The 24,827-nt window shown below is 40.2% G+C and overlaps 1 protein-coding gene and 1 long non-coding RNA gene across 4 annotated transcripts in view; one reads left to right on the top strand and one right to left on the bottom strand.

The window, feature by feature from the left end:
* Window positions 1–3,966, bottom strand: part of SORBS2 (sorbin and SH3 domain containing 2) — a 273,664-nt gene extending 269,698 nt beyond the window's left edge. For all 3 annotated transcript variants that reach the window (XM_037897656.2, XM_043546101.1, XM_037897655.2), the window contains exon 1: window positions 3,430–3,966. The gene's annotated coding sequence lies outside the window, so the exon portion shown is untranslated. The remainder of the gene's footprint in view (window positions 1–3,429) is intronic.
* LOC119566117 lies at window positions 1,788–23,330 on the top strand. Its single transcript, XR_005225171.1, has 3 exons — window positions 1,788–1,897; window positions 21,202–21,425; window positions 23,170–23,330. It is a non-coding gene; the product is annotated as an uncharacterized LOC119566117 (long non-coding RNA).
* Window positions 23,331–24,827: the final 1,497 nt, after the last annotated feature.

The following is a 24,827-nucleotide window of genomic DNA, read 5'->3' on the forward strand; positions in this document are numbered from 1 at the left end:
AATGCAACAAGATGAAAATATCAGTACTCTCCTTAGACCCAAATGACCACATAAGAAGAGGCTCTCAAATCATGCCCCAATCAACATTATTACACTGACAGTCTTACTGGAATAGAAATAGGGGACAATGATCAAATTTGAGACACTTTGCCTATTCAAGCACCCCATCATCACTGGTGTGTCTTATTAAATACCTGTTCTTATTGGCATATTGGACAGGAAGATACTACTAGGCTAGGGATGGTGTTGCACAGAAGTTTGCCAGATGTGCTGATTCTATTATACTGACGTTTGAGACTGATCTGTATGCATGTGCTGTTATCCATCATCATTCATATCGGCACTTTCCTTTGCCCTGTTTGCAAGCATACTGTGGTTCACATATCTACGCAGTCATTTCTTTATGCTGAGTGTGTACGAGATGCGGTATATGCATTCCTCACCCATTATATTATGGTATTTCTTGGCCCATGTTGCTAGTTATTATTGTTCTGGTCAAATCCAATAAGATGTATTAAAATTGGAAAACACCAAATGATTGCCCTTATTTGATTCTGCACTTTCACTTGGCCATCCCAGTTTTCCTCCCTTACGTTGTTCTTGCACCTGCCACGGCTATGGCATCCTATGTATCGACAAGCGCTTCTGATGTTTCGACTCATTTATCTGATTCTATTTTGTGTTACTACACTGTTCATGGCCACACCACTTAACTAATGGGGACACATGGGACATGCTGGCTCATTCTGCTAAGAAGAACATCTATAAATTATTGTAGTTTGATATCAGCATATTGGGAAAAGATTATGATTGATGTGATTGACATCACTGCAGATGAAATATGGTTCCTGTCGTTTGACACACAATCTACAGACATGCAAAATGATTTAAACCTTGAAGTCCTGGCTCCACTGAAGTCAAAGGCAAATCTATTAACTTCAGTGAGGCCAGGATTTCTCCCCTAGTTCCTATGTGCACTGCTACTGTTTCCCTAAATGTAACATTCAGGTCAAATTGATATAAATCTTCATATACTTTTAAGGAGATTCCTTTTTAGAGACACATTTTGGCAACTAAACTCAACAGGGGCTTTCCTGATTTGATTTTTATATTGAAGATTGAACTCTCCTCATTTTATACCCACACAACACAGAATTTCGTCCATTTGCATATAATGTTTAGTTGCAACTCTTCCCTCTCTTCAATTAAATTCCTCCTGAATAGACACTTCTTCTGCAACGCCTACAAGGCACAAGCTGACTAAGTCATCTACTTATCTATTTCATTTATGCATCTCCTGAGCAAACTGCTCATCAATGTCGATAGAGGGGGTTGAAAGTCAGCAGGAAGGGATTACACTGGGACCTGGTGTGGGGGAAAGACAAGAGGAATAAATTATCATGGAAAAGAAATTTAGAGTTTTTTTTTTAAATTCAACAAATATGTAATTAATCAGACACGTGCCTATCATTACCTAAGTGATCACATTTTGTTATATTCTGCCAGTGTTCATTTCTCTTTGTCTTTTTAGAGAGTCCCTGACTAGAAGAATGTACAGTGTCTGGCTTCGTGATTGGAAAGTGCTAGCACCTGCTGGCTGCTATTGTTATATTTTAAAAATGTTTACATTTTGCATGATTAATTTATCATGACCACCCAGATTTTCTTTAGACGCTTACAAAGCATTTTACAAATGTTAAGCTCCACCCTACTTTCCACCCCTTATTTACACGGCTGAAGTAATCGTAATCACACACACACATCCAGTTATTTATAAACACTTATATAGCACTGTAAATGTATATGGCACTCTACAGACACAGAAAAAGACACGCTCCCTGCCCCAAAGAACATACAATAGGATGGCTACAAGTCTAAACACAGAACAGTAATGCAGGTAAGGGAGGTGTTTCATGGACAATTATTGGTGAAGAGATAAACACATAATTCATGGAAGATGAGGCTTTTCTGAAGGAATGATTTAGAGGAGGCAAGGGACAAGAGACTTCCATTTCAGTAGCAGTGTTTTCAAATGTAACATTTAGTTCTGTATGCATTGGCTGGACACGCTCACTTTGAAAACCTCTTGGACTTTGGCTCCCAGTTACTGCACCATTTTATACAATAGTGACTTGTTACTAATTTACCTTTGTAATTATGTACTGGGATTTGTAATGATTAATCTCATGCCCAGTCTATTGTCTAAGTATATGAGGTAGCGAGATTTAAATCTGTACAACTGTTAAATACAAGTTAATGCAAACATTACATTAACACATTTTACCAGTGTAAACATAAAGAATCAGAATTCCTGGTGAGTTGTCAGTGAACAGTTTTAATCCATTTCAGATGTTCAGTGTTATTATGAGCAGTCAGATATGATGGTATTCAGTAAGAGAGTTCTTAGATTACAGAGGCTGAAATGCTACCGGTTAACATAATTTAAACATTTTCAGATCACTGGCTGTGCCAAAGGATTATAGTTTTATTGACCAAATTCAATCCACATAACTGCTGTCTGCCTCTGAGACTGTCAATTAATCAGATTATGTTTTACTTGTCAAGCGGCAATTAATTTTGGAATTGAGTGTCTATAATTTTAGCACATAGCCATTCACAAGAACTATCATATTCAAATATTTCTGTGCCTTTTTATTTTATGTAGCACTCACAGCAGCTAGCATATCAATGAGGTTGTGCCATAAAAGAAGTTTAACCATCTTATACTATAACTGTACTTGTGCTCCATGTGGAGTGCTGGCTTCCTTTCTTTTCCTGAACTCCAAATTGAGGGACACAATGGGTGTGTTGTGCTGTGCTAACATGGTATGCACGATATCTTTGAAAAAGAGTTGTGAGCAGCACCTATTACCTAGACTCTTAACAGTACAAGTACCAGAAACTAATCAAACACAGCACTGGGGCATGCAGTTCATAAAAACTAGAGCAAAGCCTGCTTTCTATTATGACCTACATACTGCACAGCAGCAGTTGGACAGTTTAAATCTAGTTTCATTATTAAGGTTGAGCACAATGCATGTACTGCAATGCCGGGGAACTGAATGATTTTAAGGTTTTTCAAATAAAATAGTCACAAGTTCTATAATGTTTCATATCCCACATAATTCCTACAATACAGGTCACAGCAGGATACAAAAAATCTCTACTGTGTGAGGGTAAAATGTGTATACATGACTTCGTGAACTACTCAAAATGAATTATTTCAAAATAGCAAATATTTGGAAGGGTACATTACAATATTTGACAGAAATAATCTGTAAAATGATCGATCAGTGTAATTCAAAAAAAGGTTCTAAACAAGTCACTGCCCAAGTCACCTTTTAAGGGTAAATATTTTGTAGATTGGTTTCACTTGCAGGAAGTTTCACTCAAGGTATTTACACAACTGAAAACAAAACAAATGCTTACCTCTTTCACATAAGCTGAGATGTACAGTAGCCTCCTTCTATGAATAAGTCCACAGGCAGATGCTCCTAAACCAACAATCTGTTAATAGGAAGCATGTAAACCTGGTTTTTACAGCCTACAGTATAGAGCCCATCTGAACTGCACACCTGCTTCTTCAGCAGCGCCTGCTCATATAAAACAGCAGTGCACAAGAACAATGTTGAGAGAGGGCAACACCCTTCTTTTGGGTCAGCAGCTTTCACTCTGAGCAGCTAGCGAGCTGTTGAGATAACATTGCAGAGAAACCTTGCCTTTACAAGTCAAAAATCCTACTCCACTGCTGTTAGCAGATATGCAGCATTATCACTCTGCATTCCACCCTCTCAGATCAGCTCGTGGCAGCAGCAGCCACCAGCTTGTCAAAATGGCATCTTGAGGGCATGCTCAGCTGTAATAATTATTCACTAATATGCCTGTTTCCTCTGTTTCCTGCGAGTGGATTTTTGTTTATTCTGTGGTAAAGCACAGCATAATATGTCACACTGTTTTCCATAAGCAAAATGGCTGGTCCTTTCAGCAGTGCTGCAGACAGCTCATTGGGTTCCACTGGCTTTTTGTAGCCATGGCAACAACCAACAGACAGACTTATCCAGCAAGCATGGCTGATCATGTGCAGATCTCCAGCACAGAATGTTAATTTTTGGTTTTTTTCTTCTGTACTGCCATTATTTTAATTTCTGAACATTTTATGGAAACATGCAGATGCTTCTTATTTTTTCCATTTGCTTTTGGGGTTACACAGAATTTTTGGTAAGTAGGTGAAGGGCCATATGCATTAATAAAATGTTTGTAAGAAGTGAAACCTCATTGCAAATGATCCCAGCCTAATAAAAGGCAAATTGTCATATAAAATAAACTATTGATTAAAAAACAGTCCTGTATCTTTGATGTTAAATCTAAGCATGGAGGACATTTGAAGGTATGAAAAGCAATATGTGGTTATGACAAGTAATCCTTTAAAGGCCACTTTATTAAAAATAAATTTGGAATTACTGATCTACACTAATGATACGATTCGTGTCTGCCACCAAAAAGTCAACGTTCACAAGCATTTGCCACCAAGAACAGCCATTACAATCTTTACGAATTGTTCTTAGCATTTTTAACTAATATCAGTGTGGATTTTTCTATTCTAAATAGAAAAAAAATAAGTGGTAACTACTGTACCCGAGGTACCAGAGTAGTATCCTATACTTAAAATAGGAGATAAAACTGTACACTTCACTATGCCTCAGTTTCCCATGTGACTAACGATACTTAAAATTGTGAAACTTCTATTTACAAATAAAATGTGATATTTAAGAGTGAGATACCATCATCTCAGATACAATTCTCTAACAACACTGGAAAACATTGGCTTTCTAGTGGTGACCACTTCATACCCAGTACCCTTCATCCCAATCTATTTATTTAAAAAAAATCTACATAACATATTAATTATACACACTGTATTTACTACATCATTCCACACTGGGGGCCCAGCAGGGAATCTGTCAGTGGAATGCAAGCAGGGAAGCAGGCCCAATATGTTTGATTTCAGACATTTCTGTCTGATTCTTCCCTTTTCAGGGTAGAAATATTCCAACTGACTTCAAATGTTTGACTTCAATGGGAATTATATAGTGAAGGTGAAGAATGGACCACAGGGGACTAGTGATCTTCTTTCCAGTACTCTGCAGCTTGTCCTTTGCTTTTTATGACCGCTACAAAGAGATGCTCTGTGTTTAGAAAGAATGCCAACGTGTCAGATTTCAAACACATTTTAGCACATTTGAGTAAGATGCTGTAACCTATATCTCTGACCATATTTCTAACATCAATCCCAGTTTATTGATTTTTCACCTTCTCCATTAACTTTCCAGAATGGAGGAAGAGTCCTTTGCTGATATTTATTTATCAGTATATTCCCTAGAAAACAATGGCATCTGATGCTAAGGATCAAACTGTCTTCAAGTGAACAGTGTCTCCAGCTACCAAGCACAGATTCTTCGTGCCATGACTACTGTCCAGTGGTGCTCTGTTTTCAGCAGAAATGGAGGGAATTTGCTGATTTTCCAGCTGATTTTAAAGCTGTTGGCTGGGAAACAGTAAACCACTTGAACAATTTATTTACTGATGTGTACTGAACACTACAGGAAAATTACTCTGCATCACTAAAATACCATTTCAATAACTTTTTCTTTACAGGACACATAACGTGGATATTGGGCCTGATTCTCTCTTTACAGTTGTTTAACATTGATGTAGCTCCACGGACACCATTGGAGTTGCTCTTGATTTACAGCACAGTAAGGAAAATCAGAACCAGGCTGTTTTTCTACTCCATATAGCTTCATGCATTGACCCATTAGATCATTTGTAATTGCTACCATATTCATTAGCATTTACATAGGCTGCACTGTAAATAAATTAAAGAACAGTTTACCATCCAAGTTTTAATCTTTTTGACCTAATGCCCACGCCCATGGATATCTTAAATCCAGAATGGAAGCACAAGGCTTTTGTACAACATTTTTTCTTTAGGTTAAAGCACATATGGGATGCAATCTGCAGCATTCAATATTAAGTGTCCAACCTTGTATTCCTCATGGAGGCATAGCTCCAATTCAAATCAGCGTGAGATTTGCCTACACAAGAAATAGGCCAAAAGTAGCTATGTGCTTTTTGTCTATTTGTGGAATAACTGGTTAGATGGAAGATACGGTGAGAAGCACAATATAAGAACGTGAATACGGTCTCAATCCAACAAAGCACTTAAGCACCAAGCGTGAGATCCTTACCACCACTCAAGTCCCGTTATGCAGGCTAAAAAGGCTAGAGTGGTGTAAAGAGGCCTTAAAATCACCCTCTGGCCAGTGGAGGATTTCTGTAGTGTAGACACTATGGAAATAGCCATAAGCCTGCCTCCTGGAGACACCCTCACAAGACCCAATGTAGGTAGGGTTGCCAGGCATCCAGTTTTCGACCGGAATGCCCGGTCGAAAAGAGACCCTAGTGGCTCTGTTAAAAGTCCAGTCGGTGGCGCAGCAGGGCTAAGGCAGGCTCCCGATCTGACTCTGCATGGCTCCTGCAAGCGGCCTGCATGTCCCAGAGGCCCCTAGGCAGAGGGTCAATCAGGGAAGCTCCGCACACTGCCCTCACCCCCCAGCGCTGCCCCTGCAGCTCCCATTGGCCGGGAACCATGGCCAATGGGACCTGTGGGGTGGCGCCTGCGGGTGCAGGCAGCACACAGAGTCCCCTGCCCCTCCACCTATGAGCCAGACATGCCAGCCACTTCCGGGATCCGGGTGGAGCCTGCCTTAGCTCAGCTATGCCGCCGACCGGGAGCCAACTGAGGTAAGCGCCGCTCGGATGGAGCCCACACCCTGCACCCCTTGCCCCAGATCGGAAACCCCTCCTGCACCCTAACTGCCTTCCAGAGTCCGCACCCAATCCTCTGCCCCAGCCGTAAGGCCCCTCCTGGAGGCCGCACCCCGTCCTGCACCCCAACCCTGAGCCCCATCCTGCAACCCAAACCCCTCATCCCTGGCCCCACCTCAGAGCCCTCAGCCCCACCCACCCCCAACTTCCTGCCCCAGCCTGGAGCTCCCTCCTGCACTATGAACCCCTCATTTCTGGCCCCCCCTCGGAGCCCTCACCCCCTCTCACACACCAACCCCCTGCCCCAGCCCAGTGAAAGTGAGTGAAGGTGGGGGAGAGCGAGCTATGGAGGGAGGGGGGATGGAGTGAGTGGGGGCGGGGCTGCTGGGAAGGGGTGTTCGGTTTTGTGCGATTAGAAAGTTGGCAACCCTAAGTGTACGGGGCCTGTAGGGATAGGCCTCAGAACACAACCACAGCATGCAATGCTATAGAGTTTTCAGGCAGCCTGGAGAGGCTGCCGTAACTTTGACAGGCCCTCAGGCTGTCTAAATTATGCTGCAGTGTCTCTCCAATCTCTGGAACAGTCCAGATACAAGAGACTGCAGGATGGTTTTAAGGTACCAAAGCTGGCCTTGCTCTGTCACCCCTCCCCTCCCCAAGATGCAATTTCTGTGCTGCCCCAAGTAGAGGCACAGCACAGACTCGCATCCAAAGTACATAGTCATTTTTGACCTCATGGGGACTGCTTGTACCGAGTGGGCATTTGTTCGCATCAAAATCCATCACCGTTTGGAAAGAAGCTAACAGACATTGAATAGTGCCTGTTCCTTCGTGCTTTACCTGGTAGTGTGCTATGACATCTCATTTTCAAGACATAAGTGGCAGGCATTACTCGCAGCTTTATCTCAGGAGAGATACCTCACATGTAACACTGTAATTCACCTCCTCCAGTTGCCATTTTTCCTCCACAAACAGTAGCTTCCAATTGTCTCAGACCAGCTTGAGTTACAGCACTTACAAAACTATACACCTTCCTTCCCGGTTGCCTTCATAAATAAACTCACCAAGGATCATTCTTCATTAATTTATTCATTGTTTTTCCACATAGCACAAGCTTAAAATTTAACTTCCACATTTTAAAACCATACTAATTGTTAATTATAGTGTATTCTTAAATTGTCTTTATAGCCATAAAACATAAATATGAACTGTATCAAATTTCAAATGCAGTTTGCACCAAAGGACAGCAAGTGTCACAAGAGCAAATTCCAGTTAAGTAGCAATTACAGGAAAATAAAATTATCCTTCTTGATACAGAATTGCTGTAATTATTCCTGGATGTAACTGAATATCCAAATAGAAAAACAAATAAAAAAACATGCCTGAATATCATTAGCACAATTAGAGAGCTTTTTGACCCTGCTTCCATTTCCTTAATAATTTCCTTGGTAGACTTAAATGAAAAAATGTCCATGCAAAGATAGGTGGGCTGCTGTAATAGACAACATGGTTTTTCAGTTTACAATGAAAACGGAAGTACTTTGTTAACTTTGCACCCTTACAAAAAGATTTAAATGTACTTTATGAATATGAATTCCCAGCTCCTAGGACAGTAGGTAAATATCTAATCATTTATAGATATGTAAATTGAAACACAGATTATCATTCTTCCCAAGGTCACACAGGAAGTCAGTGAGAGAGCCAGGAATAGAATTCTATAGTTTGACCCACATTCTTGCCACTACACAATACATGTCTCATAATGCAAAACACTATTATAATTAATTGTACATTATATAATATCTGTTTCCAAAGGGAACTGGAACGCTGCAGAGTTAATTTTATGCAGTGCCAGACTTGTTCATAGATCCTGCACCTGTTTGATCATTCTCTCTACATATTTTCAAGTTCCTATCAGCAACATCCCTGAGTTAGAGATTGCTTTCATAGTTACTTCCATCAGACAACTTGCGAAGGTGTTCTGATAGGTGTTACTATATAGATTGTGCAGAGCATATACAATAATGAGGCAGTTTAAGAGCTTTTTAAACTGCATGTGTGGGTTTAAATAAAATACCCACAAAATCACTTTAAAAAATTTGCTAGAGGACATTTGAGGAAAAAAGAATTGAAGAAAAGTTGCCCTCTTTCTAAATATAATCATATGGATCACAGCCAACTTGCCTCTAAGGCAGGCACTTCATACACAGCATGGGGTACAAAACCATGGCAAAAGGAGTAGAAAACACTCATCCTATTTTCCCCTTAAAAGTTTATAGGATTTTCCAAGAAGACCTCCAAATTACCCTTATAATAAAGCAGCAAGGCATCTTAAACTAACAGTTCTAAAATTCTGTACTACTTTTTCATATATATATATAATTGCAATGATCCCCTGGCAGTACTAGTCTGGTTCTACTGCATAAATCATGGTAATATATTTAAGTAAAATTACAGTCAGCATCAAAACTCTGCCATAAATTCAACTGTGCTACATTTTATCTTATTTCTAGAAATAGATAAAAGTCCCTTAAAATTTAGTTAAAACTGTAGTTAGAGAATTTTTTCTAGACTTCCATCAAGCCTTTGATTCAGTGCATTGAGCGAGTTTATGGGATCTGATAAGGTGACTCAGCATCCCTCAGAAGATAGTGTCATTGACAGAAGAGCTCTATAATGGAATGGAAAGCTGTGATTGAGTCAATGGTAGATACACGGCATGGTTTCCTGTCTCCATAGGAGTTCGGCAAGTTTGCATTCTGTCACCATCATTGTTCAGCATTGGCATTGACTGGCTGATGGATAAGGCAGCAGTTGGGGGTGCTGAGCTGAACATTCTGCTTTTAGATCTCAAGTATGCCAGTGACACTGGGGTTTTGTGGGTTTTTTGGATCAGTTTGGTGAATTGCTGCACTGATGTCTGATCTGGTTGGGCAAGAAGCAGTGCACATTGGTTTGGTTATTAATCAAGATAAAATGAAGTCCCTGGCCATTACCATCAAGCAGCCTTGAGCTCCAGATTACAACCTGCTCAGGATTAACCCATCCAGATGGGACATTAAGCAGGTGGTAATAGTTAAGTATCTAGGAAGCTTCAGACTGTACTGGATGATACTCAAAAGCTGTGGACACTTGTGTAGCAGCAGCTGCTGCCAAGTTTTGGGCCTTCACTGCCTTAGTTTACCCAGTAGTCTCCGTAGGACTGTCATGACCTCAAGTTTGCTACAAAGCTTCAGATCTACAGAACCATGCTTATACCAACTCTATTGTATGGAAGAGAAACATGGGCACTGAGGAAAGCTGGAAAACATTGGATTAAGGTTTTCAGTTCTCGTTGTCTTCATCAGCTGCTCCATACCAAATTGCAGGACAGGATCAGAAATGAGGATATTCAATGCTGAACCAGGAAAGCCCGCACTGGTTCGGTTTCAGCAGCTTTCTTGTATGGACATATTATTAGAATGGAAGAGCAACAAATTCTGAAGTGTGCGTACTACACAGTCAGCTATCATGTGGGCCTTAAGGTGGTCTGTTTTTTGATGTCCTCCTTAAGGACCCAGTCAGAGATCGATTCCAGTGACACTTGATCCACAAGGAGGCCATGTTCTTTGGGATTTGCCATGATGACGGTGCTATAGCAGGGGGAAATATAGAGAAAGGGGCTCAGAATTTTCTTTACCGACATTACTTTGCCAGTTATTAATCTTATTTATGAAGTAGTGATTTACCACAATGGCATGTTTATCTTGTCACCACAGCAGTCACTCGTCACAACAAAATGTCTTATGTTTTATGATATCAAGCATATATCATTAATGTGAGCTGTGGAAAAGATCAGTGATCTGTTTTCAGATCTCTGCAATGGAATTTTGAAGAGGACAAGAATGAGTAGGAAATCACATAGCCATACAAGAGGAGACTTGAGGAGCTTTGCTTGCTTAGCCTAACAAAAAGAAAGATGAGTGGAGACATGGTTGCTTCCTATAAATACATCAGAGGGATAAACACCAGGGAGGGACAGGAGTTAAAGTTAGGGGCCCATTTTGGCACAAGAACAAATGGATATAAACTGGCCATCAGTAAGTTTAGGCTTGAAATTAGATGATGGTTTCTAACCAGCAGAGGAATGAAGAACCTTCTCAGGGAAGTAATGGGAGGCAAAAAAACTAACTTGTTTCAATTCTGAGCTTGATAAGTTTATGGAGAGGATGGTATGAAGAGAGTGCCTTCAATGATGTATGGTGCATATGTGACTGCCATTGGCAAATATCTGCAATGGCTGGAGATTGGACACTAGATGGGTAGAGCTCAGAGTTACTACAGATAATTCTTTCCTAGGTGTCTGACTGGTGGTTCTCACCCACAAACTCTCATGGTTTAACTGATTTCCATACTTGGGGTCAGGAAGGATTTTTCCCCCAAGTCACATTGGCGGAGACCCTGGGGGTTTTCACTTTCCTCTGTATCATGGCATACAGGTTACTTGCTGGCTTGAACTAGAGTAAAAGGTGGATTTCTCTGTGACCTGAAAGATTTGAAGACTTCAGTAACTCATCCAGAGGTTAGGGGCCCGCTACAGAAGTGGGTGGGTGAGGTTCTGTGGCCTGGAATGTGCAGGAGGTCAGACTAAAATATCATGATGGTCCCTTCTGGCCTTAAAGTGTATCATACAGTATAACCCTGATATACTAGGCTTTCTCCCCACCATGCCCCAAATGTATACTTTAGGTAAAGTTTCAGTTTAACCAAAATATAGCAAACTTTCAGAACAAAGCTTCTTCCAGGTGAATGAGTGGTTCCAATAAAACAAAAAAACATCTTCTCACGCTCCCTCCCCCCGGGATTCTCAATTGTCACTAAAACAAATCTGAACCTAAACCAAACCAGCTATGACTAGAAACAATCACCAAAATACTGTAATAAAGGCTTTTTTCATGGTGTTGCCAGAATGATCAGATAAGAAACTACTAGAAAGTCTCATGGGAAAGTTTGCCTTTGTAAGATTTCTAGTCCTGATCTGCACAACAGACTACATAGGCTAGTTCTCTTAACTATCCAACCTTGAAGGTTCTTATCTGAAGTAAAGAGAATCTTTGAACATCTTGAGGTTTCCCCATCACTTGTACCTGTTGGGTGAAACCCTGGCCTCACTAAAATCAAAGGCAAAACTCCCACTGACTTCAGACAGGGGCAGGATCTCACTCCTTGTATATTGTGCAATGGTTAAAGGAGGCATTTATATCATTTTGGATATTTTTAACCCTTAACAATGTTACAGTACATTAGCTAACTCTGATTAACTTCAAACCCACAGACACCCCATGCAGGGGTACCCAGAGTTATTAGGCACATCATCACCACTTCCTCTTGGTGTGAGGAAATCTTGTCTGTACCTACTGTGGATCCACGCCCGGAAATCACCAATCTCTGGCAGCACAGACAGTGCCTTCCAGGCCTCCGCAGGCCTTGCTCTCTGTACAGGTAGCGATATGCACACACCGACCCTCGAAGTCCTCAGCGCAGCCCCTGCAGCGTCCAGCCCATAGCCACCGACTTACTCAGATACTGGGGGGTGCTTGACCCCCACTCTGCCCCAGGCCCCACTCCTTCCTCCAAGCCCCAACCCTGCCCCTGCTCTGCCCTAAGCCCCTCACTCAAACATTGTGGGTTTGAAAGTGAAACTAGATCTCAGCCAACAGTGGGTTGGATCCTGCCTAGGACAGACTGAAGAAAGAAGCAGAGAGAAATACGATAGTGAGAGGAAGGCAGAAAAATTCTAATGAAGAAATAGAGCTTTAGCCCACCCTACTCATGGAAATTTGGTGTCAGTCCTAACGCTAGTCGACAGCATGAGCTTCTTTATAACACCTGACCATGTACCAGAACCACTTTCTGTCTCTCATAGTGACGGCATCACCTCTCCCACAGATCATACTGGCTCAGGAAAGTTTTCTTCCTAAACCTCAAAGACCTCTAAACCCTGTTACACAGACCAGACATTTTTAGAAATACTCAATTAGTATGCTATTAAGGGGCATCTGGGGTTCCTTTGTTTGGCTTTCTTGTGTCCTAAGAACAGTTCCACAGCATGATTGGGGTCGTGGATAGCTCAGTGGTTTGAGCATGGGCCTGCTAAACCCAGAGTTGTGAGTTCAATCCTTGAGGGGGCCATTTAGGGATCTGGGGCAAAAATTGGGGATTGGTCCTGTTTTGAGCAGGGGGTTGGACTAGATGACCTCCTAAGGTCCCTTCCAACCCTGATATTCTACGATCTTGTTTTGTGATCTCAAAGTATGCTTCTTGGTGAGTCTGCAAAGCCAGGCTGAGCCATGCATAATGGATGCAGGTGCAAGCTCAGTAGCAACAGAACCACATCTGTTCATCAACAGAAGATGGTACAAAGGTAGTTCTCCTCCTGCTCTTACCAAAGCAGTTTTCTCCCCAGCCAGGAAGCAACCTCTTCCCTGAACTCAGAATTCCTTCCCCAGACAAAGGTCCATCCCACCATTTGGAAGAAGCCACACTTTCAGGGTCTGTCTGTGGGAATGCCAGGAAAAATTCAGCACAATAACTCTCTTACAATCTGAAAAAAAATTCATTTTCTATAATGTATCGCACTGGATTGTGCAAAATACTAAGGATGCAATAATCACCCCCAAAAGACGGTTTCTGATTACTTTGGACTTGCGTCTTTCCAATTGTCTTCTGTGACGTGTCTTCTGGAACTTTCCCAGGATCTCCCTTAGGAAGCAAGATACCTCTTGCAAATATGGCAAAGAAGTGTGAGTAACTGTAGGATCTGTTTTCTTGCTCCCTTTTCTTCTTGGAATCTTGAGATTTTCAGAATGAAGCAATGGCTGGAGAAGTCTCCAAAATTCCTCCTCCTACACTTTTGAATGCTTTAAGACTCCCTTTTCACAATAGCATGCCCTAGTTACTTTAGTCCCTTTCATTCTATAAGGACCATGTTATGGCTTTGGCATTCATTTTGTTTTAATCTCTGAATGTCAGATGGGATATTTAGTAGCTTTCTTGACTTTGTTGCAGAAAACAATTAAAGTGATTCAATATTTGTTAGTTAAAATCAATTAGCTGGACTGAATTCAGAAAAGAATGACCCCTAGTAGAGCTTAAATTAAGGCAAAGAAAAGAAATTGTATTTTTATTATAGAAAGACCAGCAAAATTCATTGCATTTCATAGGTCTTTCCCCCCCACCCCAAAAAATTATAGCTATTTCCCAGGATAATACAGCTAAGATTTCCTGCTTGCAGTGAATTTTGGTGATTAATACCATGGTTGCAAAGGAAATCAATTTGTTGAACAAAGGAATCACTTTCTCAGCATTGTTAAAAAAAAGAAAAACAGAGAATATTTCAAAAAATAAAATCCTGGCACACTGTTATTGATATAGGCAATACTTAAAGGCTGATAAGCATCATTCAGCATGAGAAAGAAAATGTCCCAGTTATAACTGTGCCACCATCACATTCAGAATAATGACACTGAGCTGGTTTGGTGAAACAGAGCCAGAGTTTGTTAGTCTCTAAGATGCCACAAGTACTCCTTTTCTCTTTGCGAATACAGACTAACACAGCTGCTACTCTGAAAAGGGTCAATTGGGAAACTCAAGTTCAAGAGAGATTAGGTTCTGATACCAAAGCCAGTGACAACATTTTATCTCAGGATGATAAAATGAGGGGGGCCTACTAAATGATCCTAATATATTGCTTATCTGAAAAACACCAAATTCCCCACCATATAGCTGGAAGCACTGTGCAGACTGACAATAGCCCAAAATATTAGAAAAAAGAGTAAATTAGGGCTTGGCTACACTTGCAAATGAATTCCGATTAAGGTTGAGCATGAATTTAAAGCGCAACAACCATTCCTACATAATTCCATGTGTGGCACTCTTCTACAGGAATATGAGTGCCTTGCTCCTGTTTATCTTAATCCACTTTGCATTAAAATAAAGAGAAACAAGGCACTCATTCCAGATTAAGTATGTCCACAAATCGAATTATTCTGGAATAACTACTAAGGAATAATTTCATGTATAGACAAGCCCCAAAGAAAGGCTGTGCTGTCTTTTGTTGATGTGCATTATGTCTAAATATATATAGATTCAAAAAATGAACATTATAAAAGTACAGATCTGCCTGACTAGCCAAAATACTATCACATCAACACAAAGTCCAAGTAGCTTCAGTTTGCACTGGGGAGCTCCTTTGAGGCTTGAGATTGAGGAAGGAATCCTGAGATCAGGCCATTGTGTGATTGCTACTTCAATTTCAAGGCTGGAGTAGCTTCTGTGACTCTTGCATGCACATGACAGGGTGGGCAAAGGCTTGTGGGTCCACACAGTGACAGACCAGACCAGCCTCAATGTGCCCCAGAATCACCACTGTGCAGAAGAAAGCAAGGACTCTCTGTGGATTTGGGCTCCATAGTGCAAAGAGGTTGTTCACCCACTGTGTGGGCTCCCCCAAATCCTGTCCCACTACATGTAGAAGGGATGTATCAGTTCTGCTGGCCAGCCACATTGATTGATGTTTGTTATTCAGTTTGATCTCTGATAAATCATTATGTGGAGCAGAGGAAAAATAAAGTTAGTGGAAATATTTCCCTACTCTCTTCATAATTATAGATTTGGCATGATACAAATATCCCTCATTATAAAGTAAGGGGCATACACCACTTGTACCTTGTCCTCTACAGACTTCTCCATATCTATCAGTCATCAATTCTCTTGTCTGAAGCTTCATCCAGATGCTTCTCTTCTCATTCACAAGATGTCTGATATGTCTAAAATTCTGTATGAGGTAGCCCACTAGATATGGAGCATGATTGATATTCAACATTTTCATCTCTCACTAAGCTTGGGTCTACTCTGTAACATGTATTGTGAATGGGGACAGATGGTTCAGGATATGCCATATACATGGTAAAGGACAAAAGAAACCATGTCCCACTAGGCCACTGACAGAGTAGCCCACTGGCTATTCAGGATTCTCCCTTAGAGATGCCTGAAACCCAGCTATCTACTTGGCCAGGCCAGAATCAATCATACCCTGACTTCAGTCTAGAAATGATGATAAGCATCTTGTGTGTGTGCACAATTCTCATTCCTTTAATATCTAAACCCAACCCAATAGTGATATTGAGCATGCTCACCAAATGTATATTGTATGGTGTTGATACAGAAACCACCTGGGTTAAAATGCCATGTTTTATCAACATAGCATGAGATCCCATGTCAAACCATGTGGACCATAATCTGCATGAAAACAGAAGTCAACAAGGACAGTTAAGTTGTGATAGTTCCAGCAGAAGCCAGACAAGTATTTGCTTAGTTTGCATGGGAAATATGAAGATTAGCAGGGCAGGCTAACACTACCACAGTTCCCGACTTCATCTTGTTGTGGGACAAAAACAAGGGAGAACACACACAGTTTTGGGACAGGACACTTCCTATACCAAAAGGTCAGATACAAATGATTCAGCTACATCACTACCCAATCTTCTCTTAGTAACATGGAACTGAATACCTGTCTTGAGAAAAACTGGGCTAATAAAATGTACACCTCAATCACTGGACAGAGAGACAAGCTTGTCTCTTTCACCAACAGAAGTTGTCCAATAAAAAGTAGTACCTCACCCACCTTGTTTCTCAAGCATCCAGGGACCAACACAGCTACAATAACACTGCAAACACCAATTGATTACAGTATGATTTCATCACACAGAAGATGGGTTGGTCCAAGTCACTATTTGGATGGGAGGTTTCCAGAGTACATCAAAACGCTGCAGGAAATAACATTCAACCAACATGACTGGATGGAACTATAGGACATTGTTTCTAGAGTTGCAGTCTTCCAACTGAGATGTAAAACTAAAGTCCTCTTTATAACTATGTGTGTTAACCCAGAAAAATTACAAGCTGGGTAGATATATTCTGTCTATTTAAAGTTCCATCTGCAGTTTCAGTTGGATATGAAATAGTCCACTTAATTTACTATCCAAAATTGTTGCAATGTGTTGCAGAACACTGTTAAACTTTTATTGCATTTGAGTGATTTTAATTCAGTTGTGCGTGGAGTGATCCCTGCACAGTTTGTAAAGAGCTTTGGGATCCTTCTCTATATTAAACATACACACCACTGAGGATACATAATGAAATATTTTATGTCCCTGAAAGAGCATAACAGCTTTGCTAGACTGCAGGTAATAGGTCATCCACAAAGGGGAATGCAAGTACTCTCTCTCAGTGTTATAACATCCATCGAACCAGTAGGAGCAATGTACATGGGTTGAGGGTAATATACATGGAGAACATGACCCAAATTTGGTCCTTAGATATTATGTGCAATAATTATTGACTGAAAAGGAAGCAGCATGAGTCTACTAAAGTGAATGAAATAATTTCTTGTACAAAATACACTTTTTACAAAATCCATTTTCAGGAAGAGATCAAACAAGCTTTAGATTTTTCTCTTGGTTGGAAAGACCTGACAATTCACCCATGATTCTTGTTTGCTCTTCCAAATTGCGATTTATGTGATCATCTCAAAATCTCAGAAATAAAGGGACTGATTATCCTGTCAGCTGCATTCAAAGTGACTTTACCCAGGACTAGTGGGATAGTCAGGCCAAAGAAGCTTTTGCTTATTTTGCTGAATTCTTTACATCCCACCTATGACAAACATTTCATTTTTATATATATTCAAGGATCTAATTTTAATAGTCAGTACAATAAAATTGCAAGGCCTGGTGCCCCTTCCCTACTTAATTTTCCCATTTGTACCTTGTACTATATAAGATGGCAGGAGACTCAGCGCACTATGACAAGTTTTCTCTCTCTCTCTACTCCTCAAATCTTGGCCAAGTTGTGTGTCTGCTCAATAAGGAAGAAGTCTACACTCTGGAGCTCTTATTTTATATTCTGCACTTGTCCATGAAGGAATGCAGCTATGCAAGACAGATCCATTCTGTGTGAGGGAACATTGCTCTGACTGTGCTACCATCACCTAAATACACGAGGAGAAATTAACAGTAGAAGGAAAAGATTTAAATGAAAATTGTATTTTTTTGCACAGTCTTTTCTTTATTATAGTACATCATGGATAATATAAATGAGAAAACTGAAATCTACGAGAAAACTTTTCCACTAGCAATATGTTAGGTACACAAACTATTTGACCAATAATAACTGAATGACACATTACTTAATTATATTAGACACACAGAAAGATACACTGAGTGAGCTCCCATTCATCTCACCCTCCTGTTTTTCTCTCCTGCTATGCCAGCACTCCCAGTCCTTTCATCTCTCCTTTTAATTCCATGCTCACCAGTCATTATATTTCTTTCCTTAGTCATGATCTCCTGTCTCTTTTTCTTCTGTCCACCCTTTTTTGAGTTCCATCCTCTTCTGTGACTCCCTGACCTCTTTTCTGTACCTGGACATTTTAGTGTGTTCCTTTCCCTCACACAGGTTTGTACTGTCAACCTATTACTTGAATTTATCTGTCTTGCTTACTATTCCAGTTTCACTGCAACTGCCACAGGAAGTATGGAAGAAAGAGATGAACACAGAAAAGGGACCCCCATTTGCTCACCTTTTAATTTTTTTTTCTTGTTTTCTTTAGAGTTGTATGATACAAAGAACAAGATGATAACCAATCCACTCAAAATAGAGAGCAGTTTCCTAGACTCAGAACTTGGAAGCTTTACTATTTGTCTGATTAGATTGGCCAATTTAGTGATAGAATACTTCTTGAGCCAGTCCTATCAGACTAACACCTCTGAAAGTGAACTAAAGGATATTTTTGATTAACTGCAACATTAGAAATTTCCCCTCCTGCACAAACATGGTTTTAAACCCACTAGAGTTTTCTGGATGCTCACAATTTATACTCAAGCCTCCTGTGCTGTATTTTTCAAAAATACTAATCAACGGTTCAAATCAAAATTCAGAAGTATTTTAAAGAACAGTATCAGCTACAAAGTATGCAGTCATTAATCATTAGCCTAAAGAACAGGCGGGTGAGTGAGTGTAGAGATGCCAAATAAATATAACAATGAAACCTATTTTCACTAACATTCCTTGCTGGACAGGGCAAGACAGTAGCTTATAATGATAATACAATCCTTATTATCTAGCTTCAACATGGTTCCAAAGTATTTTGTGGAGGAGACATTTTAAAATAGGGAATTTCTCAAAGGTGGGATTAAACTTTATTGTCAACTCTAAGGAATGGGCAGCAGCTACCTCTGCCAGATGAGGTCACAGATCAATCTTAAAACACCTCTGTCTGAGTATAAATACCACCACACAGCATGTCTAAATAATGCGAACATGTCTGGCTGGCATAGCTACAATAACTAAGTTGATAAGGTACCAATCAGCTTATCCACAACATTCTTTTCATGAAGAGGTCATTGCTCCTTTTGTTCCACAAAGTGCAACAATGCTGACACATTCCACAAGCTTCTTAATCAAACAATTTTAACAACAGCATTTACGTCACAGTTTCGGTAGCTTATGTTCTTTGAAGTGGCACCCCACAAAACAAGTTTTTGTTAAAATGTTGTCTACAAAATAGAGCTTGTGCCATATCAGTTGATCAATTTATTATAGAGACTTTCAGGTTCAAACTTACCTTCCATTGTAAGCATGACTGGGGGGTTCTTTTAAATTTAACTATGAATTAAAAAAAAACACCATGTTTTATTTTTAGCCATAAGTAACTGTCATCAGTCCTACCTCTAGCTTAAATTTCTGTGCATCTTTGAATAGAGCTAGACACAATACTGGCACTGTGAAATTGGATGTTTTAAAAAAATCTGCAACCAAATCCTTCTTAAATGCAGCATTTAGATTTAAGAAAATTATGGTGTATTTCTATCTTACATATAGTTTGCAATCTGGAACATTCACAACAGAAACAATTTGATTGGCACTTTAAATAAAAGGGCTCTGCACTTGTATTTGGTATAAATGTAACAGGTTCCAAACGTGTCTTTTTTTTTAAATAAACGTAAATTTAAAATATTGGGACTTTTTCTTCTTTGGCCCCAAATATGATTTGAATAAGGCCATGCTCCTATCACGAGAAGCACTACGAGGAAAGCAATCTCATTGTTTCCAGCACAAACATGAACAAAATACTGAAGTATCCCAGTATTTGGCTTTATGAAATGGTAATGATTAGACTGTTCAGCGCCATTTCTTGGAAGTGGCTGCAGACAAAGTATCGTGTAGGAGCAATAGAGAAGATACTGTATATACATGAGTGAGGGAAGAAAGAAAACACATACAAAAATCTCAATATATTCAAGATTTAGAAGCCCAAGCCAGTGACATTGTTTCCGTGGTAACTAAAGTACTTCAAAGCAGGGGAAAAGCAAGTGAGATCTTCAGGATAGAACCAGAGGCAGATTCAAATACAACATATACCAGTCTGAGGGTCAGGGCCCCAGGATGAGAGACTTGCACAATATATTGGTCTGTAGATCCGGAGTCTCACTGCTTAAGGATTTTAGGTTCAATAAATCTGCTACCCACCAAAACTATGGATCAAAAGGGAGTGAAACACAGAACCAGACCATCATGGAAGAACCCCTCATGAGCTGCCCATCTGTTGTTCTAATTGGCCTCAAACTCCCTCCCCCCCTCAAAAAACAACAAACCCTCCTTAGCTGGCTATTGCACAACAGATTGTTGATTGCTGTTCTAAGACATACTCTGGGGGTACTTAGTACACATTGTATAGCCAAATCTCCTGAGGTCATTAGATGTGGGCCCAGCTTTTCACACCCACATGTTCCTATGTCACATTTGAAAATGGGTCATAAGTTCCTAATCAACATAGGAGCTCTTGAAAAACAGTCCCCTTTGTGATTAGCACAAAGGACTTGGATTTTTTTCCTGTCTTGCTTGAGGTGACAAAGCAACTCTATGGCAAAGTCACAATACATATGAACCTAATTTTTCCCGGTCTATAAAATGGAGTTAGTGATATTTATCTACCTACTGCTCAGGGGAATCGTGAAACTAAAGCAATTAATGTCTATAAATCAGTAAGAGATCTTCAGACAGAAAGTGCAATGTATTATTCTTAATTAATTGTGCTTAATACAGTATTTAAATGTTATGTCAATAAATAACTGTTCAAGTCCAAAGAACATTTTAGCTGACATTTATGTTTCACTGAGGATGAGTTTTTAAAAATTCCTCTCCATAATGTTTCCTGCCAGGGCTTTATGAAAACTGCTACCCCATAAGTTTATACTGTGCCATGTGCATAAGATTATGGACAGGGTGTAAAATATGATTTTTGGTCTTTACTGAGTATCTGTTCCCCTGCAGGAGGAGGAAAGGAGATGGGAGAGTACAGAAAGTCACTAGCAATTTGTAGGAAAGGTCAGTGTCACCTTCTGCCAGCTGCATGAAACAGCTGATTCCCTATCTGCACATCCCATCTCTGGAGCATGCAGCCACTAAAAATCCATGACCAAAGGACACACAGGCCTTGGCTTGAAGTCAAACTGGCCTTACAGAAGAACACATTACATCAGGTGACTGTTTTAAAGGTAAGATGTAACATACCAGGTAAGGTAATTTCTTCATCTTGGACAGAAATTTAGATAAAGGTCAATGGTTAAACGTTTAGTAGCAAGTGATATTCTGCTTTTAAAAGCAGTGAGATTTGAGTCACAAAATTCAAACCCAGTTGTGAATTCCCATCAAGGTATTCACAGAAAGGATTTTAGTGTGGACTACCTCTACTCTAAGCACTTATAATCAAAGTTTTCAATACTGAACACAAAACAGCACACGGAGGTCAGACTAAATCAGGGATTGGCAACCTTTGGCAAGTAGCCCTCCAACGTAAGGCCCCTGGCAGGCCAGGCAGGTTTGTTTACCTGCCGCGTCAACAGGTTTGGTCGATTGCAGCTCCCACTGGCCGCAGTTCACTGCTCCAGGCCAACGGGGGCTGTGGGAAGCAGCAGCCAGCACATCCCTTGCCTGGAGCGGTGAACTGCGGCCAGTGGGAGCTGCGATCGGCTGAACCTGCGGATGTGGCAGTAAACAAATGGGCCTGGCCCACCGGGGCTTATCCTGGTGGGCCGTGGGTCAAAGGTTGCAGATCCCTGGACTAAATGATCACAAAGGTCCCTCTTGGCCTTATGATGTGTGAGTCTAACTTGAAAGACTAGTGTAAGAAAACATTTGTAAACCAAAAGAGTAGAAAAATTATATTGTTATTTTAAAAACAATATAATTCCAGCATCTGGAACGCATTGCTTGCCAGTAGAACTCACTTTTTAAAGACAATGATCATGCTGTATTACTACAATTGGATATTTATCCCTAAATATATATTAACTGATGTTGTATTAGGTTTGTATAACATACCAGAAAAGTCCATTGGTCCACCTAGCCTGGTATCCTGATTTGACCAGTAGGATATCCTTTCCTTCAGTGGGAACTATAGCAACTACCAGTAGGTTTTGCATGAAGATGAATATCCCTATAAGCAAAAAGAAAAGGAGGACTTGTGGCACCTTAGAGACTAACCAATTTATTTGAGCATAAGCTTTCGTGAGCTGTAGCTGTAAAAAAAAAAAAAAGCTTATGCTCAAATAAATTGGTTAGTCTCTAAGGTGCCACAAGTACTCCTTTTCTTTTTGCGAATACAGACTAACACGGCTGTTACTCTGAAACCTATCCCTATAAGGTTTCAACCTACCATAGAGCATAGCCATAAGTGTTACTTTTATGCATGTGTATATGTATCGTGTGTGTGTACATCCCCCCTCCACATCCCTCTAGTAAACAATTGGCCTCAAATGATTTTCTGTGACATTGAATGGTGAAATCCACAAGTCAACTATTTCTTTAATAAAATACTTCTCTAATTCATTTTTTTCCATTTTAAATGTGTTGATTTTATAGTTTCCTTTACTGGGATCTTCCTCCCCAGGTAACATGGTGCAAGTGCATTTCATTTTACTAAAACTGAAACTTGTAAGATTTCAAGTAATCACCCAAGTTAATTATGGCAGCAATACTAGAGCTTATGGCGGGCTTTATTCTACACATCGAATCTATCTACAATAAAATGTTAAAAGGATTCGGAAAAATGTATACGTTTCTGAGCTGACAGTATGCAGAGTACCTGCTACTTACACATACACGCAGCACTGTGCTCCAAACAATATCAAAGGACAACATTTCACAAGCACTGCCTGAGCTATTCTGCTACACCTGCACAATGGCATATCCGGGAACACTACTAGCCACTTACCATTTTCATTCCTTTAAATTCTTTAGATTACTACTCTTGGGAAGAGGTCCTTCCAAAAATGGTGAACAGCCCTGTGGCAAACAGATGGGTATCCCAACTATTAGCCTTCTCGGACGTCGAACAGCTTCATGTTTCTAGGAACACCTTTGCTAGAAAGCATCAAATATATGTGCCCTCTGGATACTGTACACAATTTTGATTAGTGAACCTTTAAGATAGCAAAATGTCCAAGGAGCAACATAACTATCTTAAATAAACTAGCAGTTATGGTACACATTGCTTGTTGGTTTTGTTTCCTTTCTTGCCTGGGTATAATGTAGTATAGAGCTGTTCAAGCTTCACAGAGTGCACTGTGAACTTTGATCCATGTTTTTGCAAAAAGTTATCACAGCGCAGTTTGCAACACGATACCATTAATGGAAGCACTGTGCTGTCTGTTCTTATTTCTGTTCAACCGAGATTCAAAGAGCATTTGTGACCAAGCCCAAAGCATTTGTTTTAAGTGGAGAGCTCAATCATTGCATACATAAACTTGTTGAAAACAACATGAACATATCGTAGAATTCATAACAGGCTATCTTCTACATCTCTAACATGGCAGCATTCAAGATTTTGTTCTATAGAATATCTACTCTTAATTCGGATATTATGAGGGTCCACTGCATAATTAAACTCCTCTCTCTAGCTCTATGACTCTTCCCTGGGAGAATATCTTTGATAGGTTTTCTGCCTATTTTAGAACATGACAGCAGCACAGCATGCAGCTTCATCATGGAGCAGGACTGCAATTTTACCCTTCAAAATACTAAATTAGCAACCCATTATTTAAATTCCACTGAGTGTGTCTGAGCAAACAGGAATTGACTCCATCTGGTCCTCTTCACAGGGGATCACGAAACAGGATAGGCAGAATCGATAGTAATGTACTATTTTAACAGCTTAATTTCTATTCAGGCTAAAAAAAAAAAAAAAAAAGAAAGCAGACCTTGGCGTCAGAATCAGTGGATAGCATATGGTTGTTTAAATTACATGGCAGGAGAACAATTGGGGAGGAGATGACAATCGGTGTTAAAGGCACAAGGTGTTTATGCCACTTTTTATATTGGTAAGGTTGCTGTTGACAGCTATAAGAATTACACACATTTTAACCATTCCGGATAAACTAGATAGAAACCTGGCTGTGAATTTTTCTGGTATTGATTAGATCTCTGAAGGCTTCAGTTGGACATGAATAAAAGCAAACAATGTTTTATTTGCTAGTATGTGTCTGTACATGCGGTTTCCTTTTTCCAGATGTGGGCATCTAACTTTAGACACCCAACTTTATATTTAGATGCCTGACCTTGAGTTTGCTGTGCTTCTGCAGCTACCATTGATGTGAAAGGGGGTTGTGTGTGCTTAGCATCTCTAAAAATCAGGTCAGTTTTATTTAGGGTGACCGCATAGGATGCTGGGTAGGCTATGTTTGCAACATGTCGTTAGCACTTGTACGGGCAGGTGACTTCTTCAAAGCACAATGAACATTAATTAAATCCTCAAAATGCTCCTGTGAGGAAGGTAATTAAGTACTGTCTCCATTTGATTGATGCGGAAATGGAGACAAAGGTCAAGTAATTTGCCCAAGGCCATTCTGCAAATCCATGGCAGACAACCATAGAAGCCTAGAGCTCCTGGTTCTCAAATC

This window comes from Chelonia mydas, chromosome 4 (assembly GCF_015237465.2).
Source record: "Chelonia mydas isolate rCheMyd1 chromosome 4, rCheMyd1.pri.v2, whole genome shotgun sequence".
Classification (NCBI taxonomy): Eukaryota; Metazoa; Chordata; order Testudines; family Cheloniidae; genus Chelonia; species Chelonia mydas.